The sequence below is a fragment of the Pseudophryne corroboree genome, chromosome 4 (genome assembly GCF_028390025.1).
Source record: "Pseudophryne corroboree isolate aPseCor3 chromosome 4, aPseCor3.hap2, whole genome shotgun sequence".
Taxonomy (NCBI): domain Eukaryota; kingdom Metazoa; phylum Chordata; class Amphibia; order Anura; family Myobatrachidae; genus Pseudophryne; species Pseudophryne corroboree.
This window is the reverse complement of record NC_086447.1, coordinates 378,281,101-378,293,094: the sequence shown is the minus strand read 5'-3', so window position 1 is coordinate 378,293,094 and position 11,994 is coordinate 378,281,101.

Here is an 11,994-nt window from a genome sequence, read left to right as displayed (position 1 = left end):
CGGAATACCACCGTCATCACCGCCATAACTTTGGTGAAGACTCGCGGAGCCGTTGTTAAACCAAAAGGTAACGCCCGAAACTGGTAATGGAGGTTGCCAATAGTGAACCTCAGGTATTGTTGATGTGACACTGCTATAGGAATATGCAGGTAAGCATCCTGTATGTCCAGGGAGACCATGTAGTCCCCAGGTTCCAAGGCCAGAACTATAGAGCGAAGGGTTTCCATACGGAACTTGGAAAACTTCACAAACTTGTTCAGTGCCTTGAGGTTGAGAATGGGCCGGGAGGACCCATTCGGTTTCGGGACTAGAAACAGCGGATAATAGTGCCCCCGGCCCCTCTGAGCAAGAGGCACCTGTACTACGACTTCTGTATCCAGGAGGGTCTGTACCACCGAATGTAGAGTGTTTGCCTTTGTCTGTTCCGACGGGACGTCTGTCTAGCAAAATCAATGAGGGGGGCGGTTTTTGAAGGCTATGGCGTAACCTCGAGTGACGACTTCCCGTACCCAGGCATCTGAAATGGTCTTCAACCATTCCTGGGTATACCCTAGAAGCCGGCCCCCCACCCTGGGATCCCCCAGGGGGAGGCCCGCCCCGTCATGCGGCAGGCTTATCGGTCTTGGCTGCTGGCTGACGGGCAGCCCAGGCTCTTTTGGGCTTCAGCTTACCAGGTTTGGAAGTGCGGGCCTGCTTATGGTACGCCTGACCTTTTGCTTTACCTGAAGGACGAAAGGGGCGAAAGGACGTGCCTTTGGCCTTCGACACAGAAGGAGCTGTATTAGGCAGACAGGCAGTCTTGGAAGTAGCCAAGTCAGCCACTATCTTATTTAAGTCATTCCCAAACAGAATATCCCCCATGAAAGGGCGTACCTCCAGGGTTTTTCTAGAGTTCAGATCCACAGACCAGGATCTCAGCCACAATATCCTGTGAGCCAGGACTGACGTAGTAGAGGCCTTGGCTGCTAGGATACCGGCATCAGAAGCCGCCTCTTTAATATAGCGAGAAGCTGTGACAATATATGACAAGCATTGTATAGCATGCTCTGAGGAGATGTCAGCTTCTAACTCCAAGGCCCATGCTTCAATAGCCTCTGCCGCCCATGTAGCTGCAATAGTGGGCCTTTGTGCAGCACCCGTGAGGGTGTAAATCGCTTTTAGACAACCCTCGACACTTTTATCTGTAGGCTCTTTTAGAGACGTGATGGTAGTGAGAGGTAGAGCTGGGGAGACCACCATCCTAGCCACATGTGAGTCTACTGGAGGCGTTTCCCAATTCATATACAGCTCTGGCGCGAGGGGATAGCGAGCCAGCATCTTCTTTTGAGGCACAAACTTCGTACCCGGGCTTTGCCAGGGTTCCTGACGTATATCCACTAGGTGGTCAGAGTGAGGTAAAACTTGTTTAATCACCTTCTGACGCTTGAACCTATCTGGTTTCTTAGGAGGAACGGATGGCTCGGGATCATCCATAATCTGCAGAATTAACTTAATAGCCTCCAAAAGATCAGGAACATCCACATGTGAACTGCCCTCCCCATCAGCCGTATCTGAGTCAGAACCTGTGGGGTCAGTGTATGTGCTGTCTTCATCAGACGAGGTGTCAGTGACAGCAGTAGATTGTGAGGAGACGAGCACTCGCTTAGAGGACCTCTTGGACTTAGGCGAGCGATGGTCAGACTTTTTAGTAGTCAGGGACTGGTTCAACTTCTTTAATTGAGCAGATAAATCGTCCGCCCACGGCGGGTTAGCTGCAGGGACCACATACGGTTGTACCGGCATTGGGGGTCCCATAGGGGGTGTTAGTTTATGAACTAGCGTATGCAGAAGCGTGGAAAAAGTGGACCACGGAGGGTCAGTATGTGCCTCCGTTGCCACAGTCCCACTGGGGGGCAAGGAGCCCCCAGAACCAGAGCCCACAGCTGCTATATTCTCCCCATATGTGCCTGTGGCTTCAGCAACACCAGCAGTGTGTTCCGCCCCAGAACCGTTACCCTCAGAAGCAGACATGATATAACTTGCAGTATGAGGTAACACAGTACAATTATTAGCAGCACTATATCCCTAAACCCAAACCCCTGCGCAGTGTAGTCAGCACCAGCAGAGATAAAGGAGAGATATGGTGACTAAATCACAGAGAAAAATACGTAATACAGTATATCTTTGTGAAAATCCTATATTAAATAACACCTGACGCACCAAGCCCCCTCAGGTTATAGACTATAGGGATAGCAAGTTGAGTGAAAGACACGAGATGGACACCACTCAGCTATCAATGCACACACAAATAGTCACAGTTTGTACAATGCAGAGGTTATTACAGACAATAATACTGCACTGGACTAGCTTACACAGCTATATAGTCAATAGATATAACACTACACAGTAAGAAACTGGATGTATATCACAGGGTAATTGTACTATAAACCCCTGACTAAATGCACTCTTTCTAACTAACACCGACTAAAAAGGCAGGTAGAATACTTAAGTGTCATGTAAAGGCACAGCGCTGACAACCAGGCGGCTTTACATAGGAGGATTTGCCCAAGCAGTCCCAGGAACAGTGAGCTGAGGAGTAATGGCGCCGCAGATACTGACAGGGAGTGAGGAAAGACAGAGATGCAGCTCCAGGGCGGGAACACTTGCTGGAAATGGCATCCTGGGGCTGGGGGAGGGGCTTCATGTCTAAGCCTTATCCCCCTTGCTGGCAAAACCACCGGGTACTGTGGGCGATATTAAAATTGGTTTTAAGAGAAAACCTGACCTGTGCCCATGCCCTGGTGATCTAGTGGGATCACCTGTATCCGCAGTGTCCACCGCCAGCGCGCGCGGCCCGCCTCCCACTGACCGCGCCGGATCGCGATAAAGACCGGGTCCCGCGAGCGGGACCCACTTACCACCTCCCGTAGCGCGGCCACGTGATCCTGGAGAGCCCCAGCCGTGTGTGTCTAACATGAAGAAAACCGGAGCCTCCGCTGTAGGTACCCGGCAACCAGGGCTCGAGAGTGTACAGCGCTGCTGGGGAGAGCTGGAGCTGCAGCATTGAATGTCACAAGACATTTACCACCGCTGCTGCCCTTGAAGTCTTCACTTTTTACCTCATAAAAAGCTTTTCTCAGGGCTGCTTGGAGCAGCCCCTCTGTTAAGTGCCTGCTTACTGCAGCACCAACTGACAAACTGAGCTCCTGTGCTGGGAGGCGGGGTGATATAGGAGGCGGCGCTGTGCACTCTGGGAACAGTCAAAGCTTTGAGCCTGTTGGTGCCTCGGATCAAGATCCTACTCTACACCCCATTGTCCAGACTTGTGGAACCCAGTGTACCCCGCAGCAGAAAAAAAGTTTACCATCAAGTTTCTAATCAACTGAGGCACAACAAACCAATAACCAAAATATGAAAGAGAATAAAATAATGCCCCAGCCTAAGAACCAGAAATGATTAAACTTAAGGTAATTGTATCAGAGATTCAGGCTTATTAGGGCATCCCTGTTCCATTATTATGAGTTTAATGTGCTTGAATTCTTCATTGCTTATTGGTAAATAATGTGATTAAAAGATTAAAAATAAAATAAGGTCCAAATTTAACATCATAAAACATACCAATTGGTGCATTGCCTTACTATCATTTTGGTAGAAGGAGACGCTGGGCTATGCAGAGAGTTTATACCTGCCAGTGCCCTTGCAGTGCTTGTGTATTTTGGTCGATAAAGAAGTCTGTGGATTTGCAAAAATGCTAAGTTAGTTTATTTTGCTATATTTCAGGAATACAAGTACTGAATGACAATGTATCTCTACATCATTGGTGTCCAAAATCTTGTATTGTCTCTTTTACATAAAGACATTTTGGTTACTTGAATTGCAATACCTTGATGTGACCTTCTTTATATAGGGTAGAACGTCTGTAAAATTTCTAAAACTAGTTATGACTGTCTTGATCTTTAATTTAAATATTTTTTTTAAAGATACTTTATCTGTGAACCACTGAAAGCCCAGTCACAGCTGCAGTTTACCCAATTCCATTAAATGCAGCAGACTATATATTAAGATGTGTCACAGTTGATTATTTGTTATTTTACTGTAAAGAAGTTGTTGTATTACTTATAAGGAACTGTGCGTGGGTTAGAAATGCTGGTTGCCTTATATTACTGCTTAAGCTTATACTGTATGATCAGGAGTTTGAGTATCTGCATAACAAAGACTACTAGTTACTATGTGTTCCAACGTTATAACACTATTGGTCATCTTAAATGAGACTAGAACAAAGTTAAAAGCAGATACTTTAGTTTACCATCTTTTTACCCTCACAGACTTCTAAGGTCTATATGGGCCGTGATGTAATTGTACTATGATGATCGAGACATCTTCTCTGTCTGTCTGTCTGGGTATCCTTGTTAATATCTACTATATATATATATATATATATATATATATATATATACAAAAGGAACTAAGACCCCTTAATTGCGCTGAATATCTGATGAAGCTCAAACCACTGAGAAATACCCCCTGTCAGAAGGGGTACTAAACTTAGAATAGACAAAAGAAAATAGGGGTTCTCTTGGGAGCTTAACCACCACAGGTATCTAATACATATGATAAAAATATCGTTTATTAAAACAACATATTACAGTATTGTCATATAGATTTTCATAACATGAATTGCAGGATCATTCTTACAGTCATTATACAATTTGTTCATCAGTGTACATTCAATGAACTGTCTGGTTATATGACGAAAAGAACAAGCTAATAATTATACTAGCACATCAGTTTCTAATCTGACATCTGAAGTTGATCTGCACAATAGGGTTCCGATCCTTATTTTCTACTTCTCTTGTTCTCTCCTCCTCCAATGTTCTTCTCATTCTTATTTTCCTTATTCTTCTCTTGTATATTTTATATGATTTATTGTCTTTATTTGAGCATTTAAGATAATATCAAATACTGAAGGGATTTCATAAACATGGTTATTTGATATATGTGGATTGAAAAAATGTATTTGTCAATGTCATTTTAAGGGATATTATTTGATGTATATCTTTTGTGAACCACCTAGATGTGAACCGCTGATGAAGTCCTAACGGACGAAACACGTTAGTTTCTACGAATTTGGGTTTCTATGAATCTGTGAACAGATCACACATGCTTTTTCGTGTTGAAGAATAAGCACTTCACCAAACGACTGAGAACATCATACAATAGAATATCACAAATGAATGTATTACTCAATTAACATGTGTGATCCTGCTATTCATGTTATGGAAGTCTATATGACAATACTGTAATATCAGTGGCGTAACTAAAAAATTTTCTCCCCCAAGCCAAAAAATTCTTCGGCGCGCCCCCCCCCCCCCATAATTGGCACTAGGAGAGGGACAAACATGTGCGCGCCGAAGGCGCGCGGCGCCAAAAAGGGGTGTGGTTTTGTTTAAATGGGCGTGGCTTCGCATAAAGAGGCGTGGCATTGCAGGAATAGACTACCTTATACCCCAGTTTTGCAACCTGCACGCCCAGACGTTAGCCACCACAGGAAAGAAAAATAATCCTGATTCATGCCCCTTCCATTATTTGTCATTTTTCCTCCTTATAGTAATGCCCAGTATACATTATGCCACATACTGCAAAGGCCCTCAGACATTATGCCACACACAATAATGCACATGACACAATATGCACACACCGTAATGCCCCCGACACATTATGCCACACACCGTAATGTCTGTGACACATTATGACAGGAATCGCAATGCCCGTTATACATTATGCTACACACTGCAATGCCCCTGATACATTATAGCACATACCACAATGCCCATGATATAGTATACCACACACCGCAATGTCCGTGATACATTATGACACACACCGCAATGTCCGTGATACATTATGACACACACTGCAATGAACCTGAGACATTATACCACATACCACAATGCCCATGATATAGTATACCACACACCGCAATGTCCGTGATACATTATGACACACACCGCAATGCCCGTTATACATTATGCCACACTGCAATGACCCTGAGACATTATACCACATACCACAATGCCCGTGATATAGTATACAGACACCGTAATGCCTGACACATTATGCCACACACCGCAATGCCCATTATACATTATGCCACACACTGCAATGACCCTGAGACATTATACCACATACCACAATGCCCGTGATCTAGTATACCATACACCGTAATGCCTGTGACACATACCGCAATGCCCGTTATACCCTATGCCACACTGCAATGCCCCTGAGACATTATACCTCATACCGCAATGCCCGTGATATAGTTTGCCACACACCGTAATGCCTGTGACACATTCTGACACACACCGCAATGTCCGTGATACATTATGCCACACACCGTAATGCCCATTACACATTAAGTCCTACATTAAGGCTTCTAATTACTTTTAAATTACCTGCTCGTTGCCAGGGGTTTCATGCTCTTGGTTCCATGCACGGTGCCAGGGGTTTTCATGCTCAGGGTGTCATGCTCATTGCCAGGTGTTTCATGCACTCGGTGTCATGCTCGTTGCCAGGGGTTTCATGCACTGGGTGTCATGCTCATTGCTAGGGGGTAGTGCTTGTTGCTAGGGCTGTGCTCCCAGTGCCACATATGTCCTCAGTGCCAGATATTCCCCCACGGTGCCAGGTACTCACATGCCCCCAGTGCCAAATATAGCCTCTCCCCCCAGTGCCACATATGCCCCCAGTGCCAGATATTCCCCCACAATGCCAGGTGCTCACGTGCCCCCAGTGCCAAATATAGCCCCCCATGTGCCAGGTACACATACAGTGCCATATATGCCCCCTCAGTGCCCCCCCAGTGCCATATATGCCCCCTCAGTGCCTCCCCAGTGCCATATATGCCCCCTCAGTGCCCCCCAGTGCCATATATGCCCCCTCAGTACCCCCCAGTGCCATATATGCCCCCTCAGTGCCCCCCCAGTGCCATATATGCCCCCTCAGTGCCCCACCAGTGCCATATATGCCCCCTCAGTGCCATATATGCCCCCTCAGTGCCATATATGCCCCCTCAGTGCCCCCCAGTGCCATCTATGCCCCCTCAGTGCCCCCCAGTGCCATATATGCCCAGTGCCCCCCAGTGCCATATATGCCCCCTCAGTGCCATATATGCCCCCTCAGTGCCCCCCGCAGTGCCATATATGCCCCCTCAGTGCCATATATGACCCCTCTGTGCCCCCCCAGTGCCATATATGCCCCCTCAGTGCCCCCAGTGCCATATATGCCCCCTCAGTGCCATATATGCCCCTCAGTGCCACCCCAGTGCCATATATGCCCCCTCAGGCCATATATGCCCCCTCAGTGCCCCCCCCCTGTTCCATATATGCCCCCTCAGTGCCCCCCCAGTGCCATATATGCATACCTCCCGCAGTGTCCCGCGATGGGGGGGGCAGTTGGGAGGCTCCTACAGTCACTGCTCTGCATAGCAGAGCAGTAGTGAATAGACGCTGTGCGCATGCGCACAGCGTCTATTCAGCGCAGACAGTGGGAGAGAGGGCATGCCAGCAGCTCACAGAGCGCTGGGCATGCCCCCTCAGTGACGAAACGGGGGCGTGGCCCGCGATCGCGGGTCCTCCGCGAAGCCACGCCCCCTTTTCATAGGACACGCCCCCGACACGCCGGAGACTCAGAGGGACACAGGAGAGGCGCACGCTGTGCCCTCCGTGTCCCTACTTCACAGCGGGGGGCTAGTGACAACAGATTGACATGCGGACGTTCGTCCGCATGTCAATCTGCTCTAAATCAGTGGCGGCGCCCCCGCAGCCCCTCGCCCCCAAGCCACCGCGAGGGCTGCGGGGGCAGTAGTTACGCCACTGTGTAATATGTTGTTTTAATAAACGATATTTCTATCATATGTATTAGATACCTGTGGTGGTTAAGCTCCCAAGAGAACCCCTTTTTTTTTATATATATATATATATATATATAGGGATACAAATCAGCCGGCACTCACTCGTTATTCAAACAGCTTGCCCCGGTGCCGTTGTCCAGAAAAATGTCCAATCCAATGGCAGTGAAGCAGCATTAATAGGGATTAAGGTCATCACTATTTGTTGCCCCTGTGGGCTTTATTATGTAGGACAGACCACGAGGCCTTTCAGGGATAGAATGGCGTTACACCGTTCCGCAATTAGTTTAGCTGGCAGGAATTTAGATCAGCCCGTGGCACGTCACTTCAAAGCCAAGGGTCATTCATTGTCCACGTTAAAATATTTTATTATTGACCACATTCCACTGTCTATTAGAGGTGGTGATCGCCAGAAAGCTCTACTTCTGGCAGAATCCAGATGGATCTTCAGACTCAACACAATGTCGCCTAATGGGCTTAATGATAAAATCAACTGGAACAGTCTCATGTAGCGAGCTTATAGCTTTAAGGTATAGCTGGAGGTTTTTAGTGCCATCACTGTATTATTAGGGTTTAGTATAATTTATTATGATATGATTGGCCTATTGCGGTCCCGGTTAGATTCTAGTCGGGATAGTGATGACCTTAATCCCTATTAATGCTGCTTCACTGCCATTGGATTTTATGTATGTTTATTCTATATGTTTTTTCTATAGATTTTGTAAGGAGCCAGGCAGCAATATCAGCCCCCAACCACCTGCAGCGCTCCTGAGCCCGGATTGCACCATGAGCCTCCCGGGATGGAACGCAAGCGGCCTTGGTTGCTATGCCTACCTAGGCAGAGCTACAGCCCGGAAGTGCGTCACGATTGCGGCCGGAGACGGGAGAGGCGGCGGAAGAGACGGGGGAAGATGCCGCTGGCCCAGGGGTACTTATATTGGTAAGTTCACTGTGTTTTTTTGTTGGTTAAGTCTTGAGGAAGGGGTTATCCCCGAAACGTCACTTTCAAATACAACTTTGCTCATTTCATTGTGCCTCTGGAGTGCCTTTTTTCCACACTTGGATTGATATATATATATATATATATATACATATCTCCCAAAATGACCCTCTCCAGGAGGGACACAATGCTCTGCTTCTGGACTTTTCTCTTAATGTATGATTGCCAGCATCTGTTCTGAACAGGTGAATGGATAAGAAAGGTGATTCACTACAGGTGCCGGCAATCATAAATTAAGAGGGAAGTCCAGGAGCAGAGCATTCTGTCCCTCCTGGAGAGGGTCATGTTGGGAGGCCTATATATAGATATATATATATATTACAATTTCTAAAATATATACAGTACAGTACTTTACAATTTCCAAAATGGGCACATTTATTTTCTCACCCTCTATATCTATCTGTTACGTGTAAATGTATGTATCTTTCTGCTATCCTTTGCTTTTGGTGCTATACAGTTTACTGCAACTAAATAATGAGAACCTTGTTCCCATAAAGTCATGAAAATTCTGAGCAAAATATTTTTTACATAATTTGCTTTCCACAGCTAACCTCTATCCGAGGACGGTAAAATGTTAAATAATGTTTAATAAATTAAAGTGTAGTCATGCATAATGCATGACAATGAAAGCACTCTAACAGGGTATTGTAAATGTGATACTTATACAGTAGGTCAGTCCTTGGTAAAGAGGGATTTATAAACATTCATAGACAATGTGCCATCGTTCTTAACGTAAGGCAGGAATATAATACTTGGAAACATTAAAAAATAATAAAAGCAATATGCTTATTCTTACAACCTGCATAAGACAATGCATATATTCCTTCATCATTAGCAATAAGGCCACAGGTTAAATAAGAAAAGTTATTCCAGACACCTTACCTAGAAAATGGCCATTATAGATCTGGTAAAAGGACAGAGGCAAGTCATTACATTTACAAATGAATGTACTGATCTCACTGAAATTACTTATTAGGTGAAAAAGTCATGCAAGAGAGATTAGAGGATAACGTTATAATACAAGGATAGTACAGTATACTGTATATTCATTTTGTTTATAGAGCTCATAGAGAATACTAAACCTAATCTTCCTAAGCCTGTCCTAAATGAAACTTAAAATACAAACTGGTTTACATGAAGGGCCAAATAAGCATACGTATGAAAAAAAAACCTGTGAGCAATACACAAAAGAGAAAAGTCCTGTTATTTCCCCAAGTCCGCAGTTCAGAACTTTTTCTTTGCTCACCACAATGATAGTGCTTATCTCCCCCTCCCCCCCACTTGACCGCTTTTATTTATGAGATCTGACAGCTAAATTGCTACCTTCCATATTCCTTATTGAGCTTAGGTAAATAGCTGGCTCTCCATAACTTCAGTCATAACTTTGGTCATAACTTGTTTTAAACTAGATTGAATAAGGACTGCATTTGAAAGGGATCTAATTGGCTCATGCTCAGCTAATGGGATGGTATGGCAGCTGTCAGGAAACTCTGATGAAACCGCCCCCAAGTAGGCAGATGAATGCATCAGCTGACTGCCTTATATACACTCTGCAACCAAGAAGCACCCTCTAATCTCACCTCCTCCATACAAGCTACAAACCAGTGTACCTGAGTGCTCACATTCTGGATCCCGGTACTGCAAGCCACATATTAAAAGTCTCCGGTGTATGCACTGGTCAATGTGATGGCTGGCCAGTAGTTTCGCAGTAAGCGCCTTTGCATTGCTTTACTGAGTTGTACCACACCACAGTAGTCATCAGACAGCAAAGCCTACACGGTTTATATGGCAGGGCACGTCATTTTTGATACATAGCTGTACTAGTCAAACAGGCTATTTTATAGCTGCATGAACATGCTTCTGGCTTTTAACATGGCTTTTTTTGAGTGGTGGTGTCACTGGTGTCCGTTTGGATGGTCGACCATGTTATGGTCGACAGTCATTAGGTCAACCACTATTTGTCGACATTGGCATGGTCGACATGGACACATGGTCGACACATGAAAGGTCAACACATGAAAAGTAGAGATGAGCGGGTTCGGTTCCTCGGAATCCGAACCCGCCCGAACTTCATGTTTTTTTACACGGGTCCGAGCGACTCGGATCTTCCCGCCTTGCTCGGTTAACCCGAGCGCGCCCGAACGTCATCATCCCGCTGTCGGATTCTCGCGAGGCTCGGATTCTATCGCGAGACTCGGATTCTATATAAGGAGCCGCGCGTCGCCGCCATTTTCACACGTGCATTGAGATTGATAGGGAGAGGACGTGGCTGGCGTCCTCTCCGTTTATAGAGAAGAGAGTGAGACTAGAGTAGAGAGAGACACAGTATTTACTTTAGTAATTTTGGGGAGCATTAGGAGGAGTACTACTACTTGCTGAAGTGATAGTGTGACTGTATATCTGACTTGTGGGGGAGACAGTGGGGAGCAGTTAGAGTCTGAGAGCAGGAGTACATATTTTAACGTACAGTGCACACTTTTGCTGCCAGAGTGCCACACTGCCACTGTGACCACACTGACCACCAGTATATATATTGTGATTGTCTGCTTAGGAGTACTACTTGCAAGTTGCTGATAGTGTGACCAGTGACCTGACCACCAGTTTAATTAAATAATCACCACCAGTTTAATATATATATATATATATATATATATAATTGTATATAATATATATATAATTGTATACCACCTACCCGTGTTTTTTCTTTATATATATATATATTAATTTCATCTCATTATCATCCAGTCTATATTAGCAGCAGACACAGTACGGTAGTCCACGGCTGTAGCTACCTCTGTGTCGGCAGTCGCTGGTCCATCCATAATTGTATACCACCTACCCGTATTTTTTTTTTTCTTTCTTCTTGATACATACTACTATAGTAGCTTACTGTAGCAGTCTGCGGTGCTGCTGAGCTGACAGTGTCCGGCAGGTCCGTCATCAGTCATTACATAATAAATATATATACCTGTCCGGCTGCAGTACTAGTGATATTATATATATATATATTAATTTCATCTCATTATCATCCAGTCTATATTAGCAGCAGACACAGTACGGTAGTCCACGGCTGTAGCTACCTCTGTGTCGGCAGTCGCTGGTCCATCCA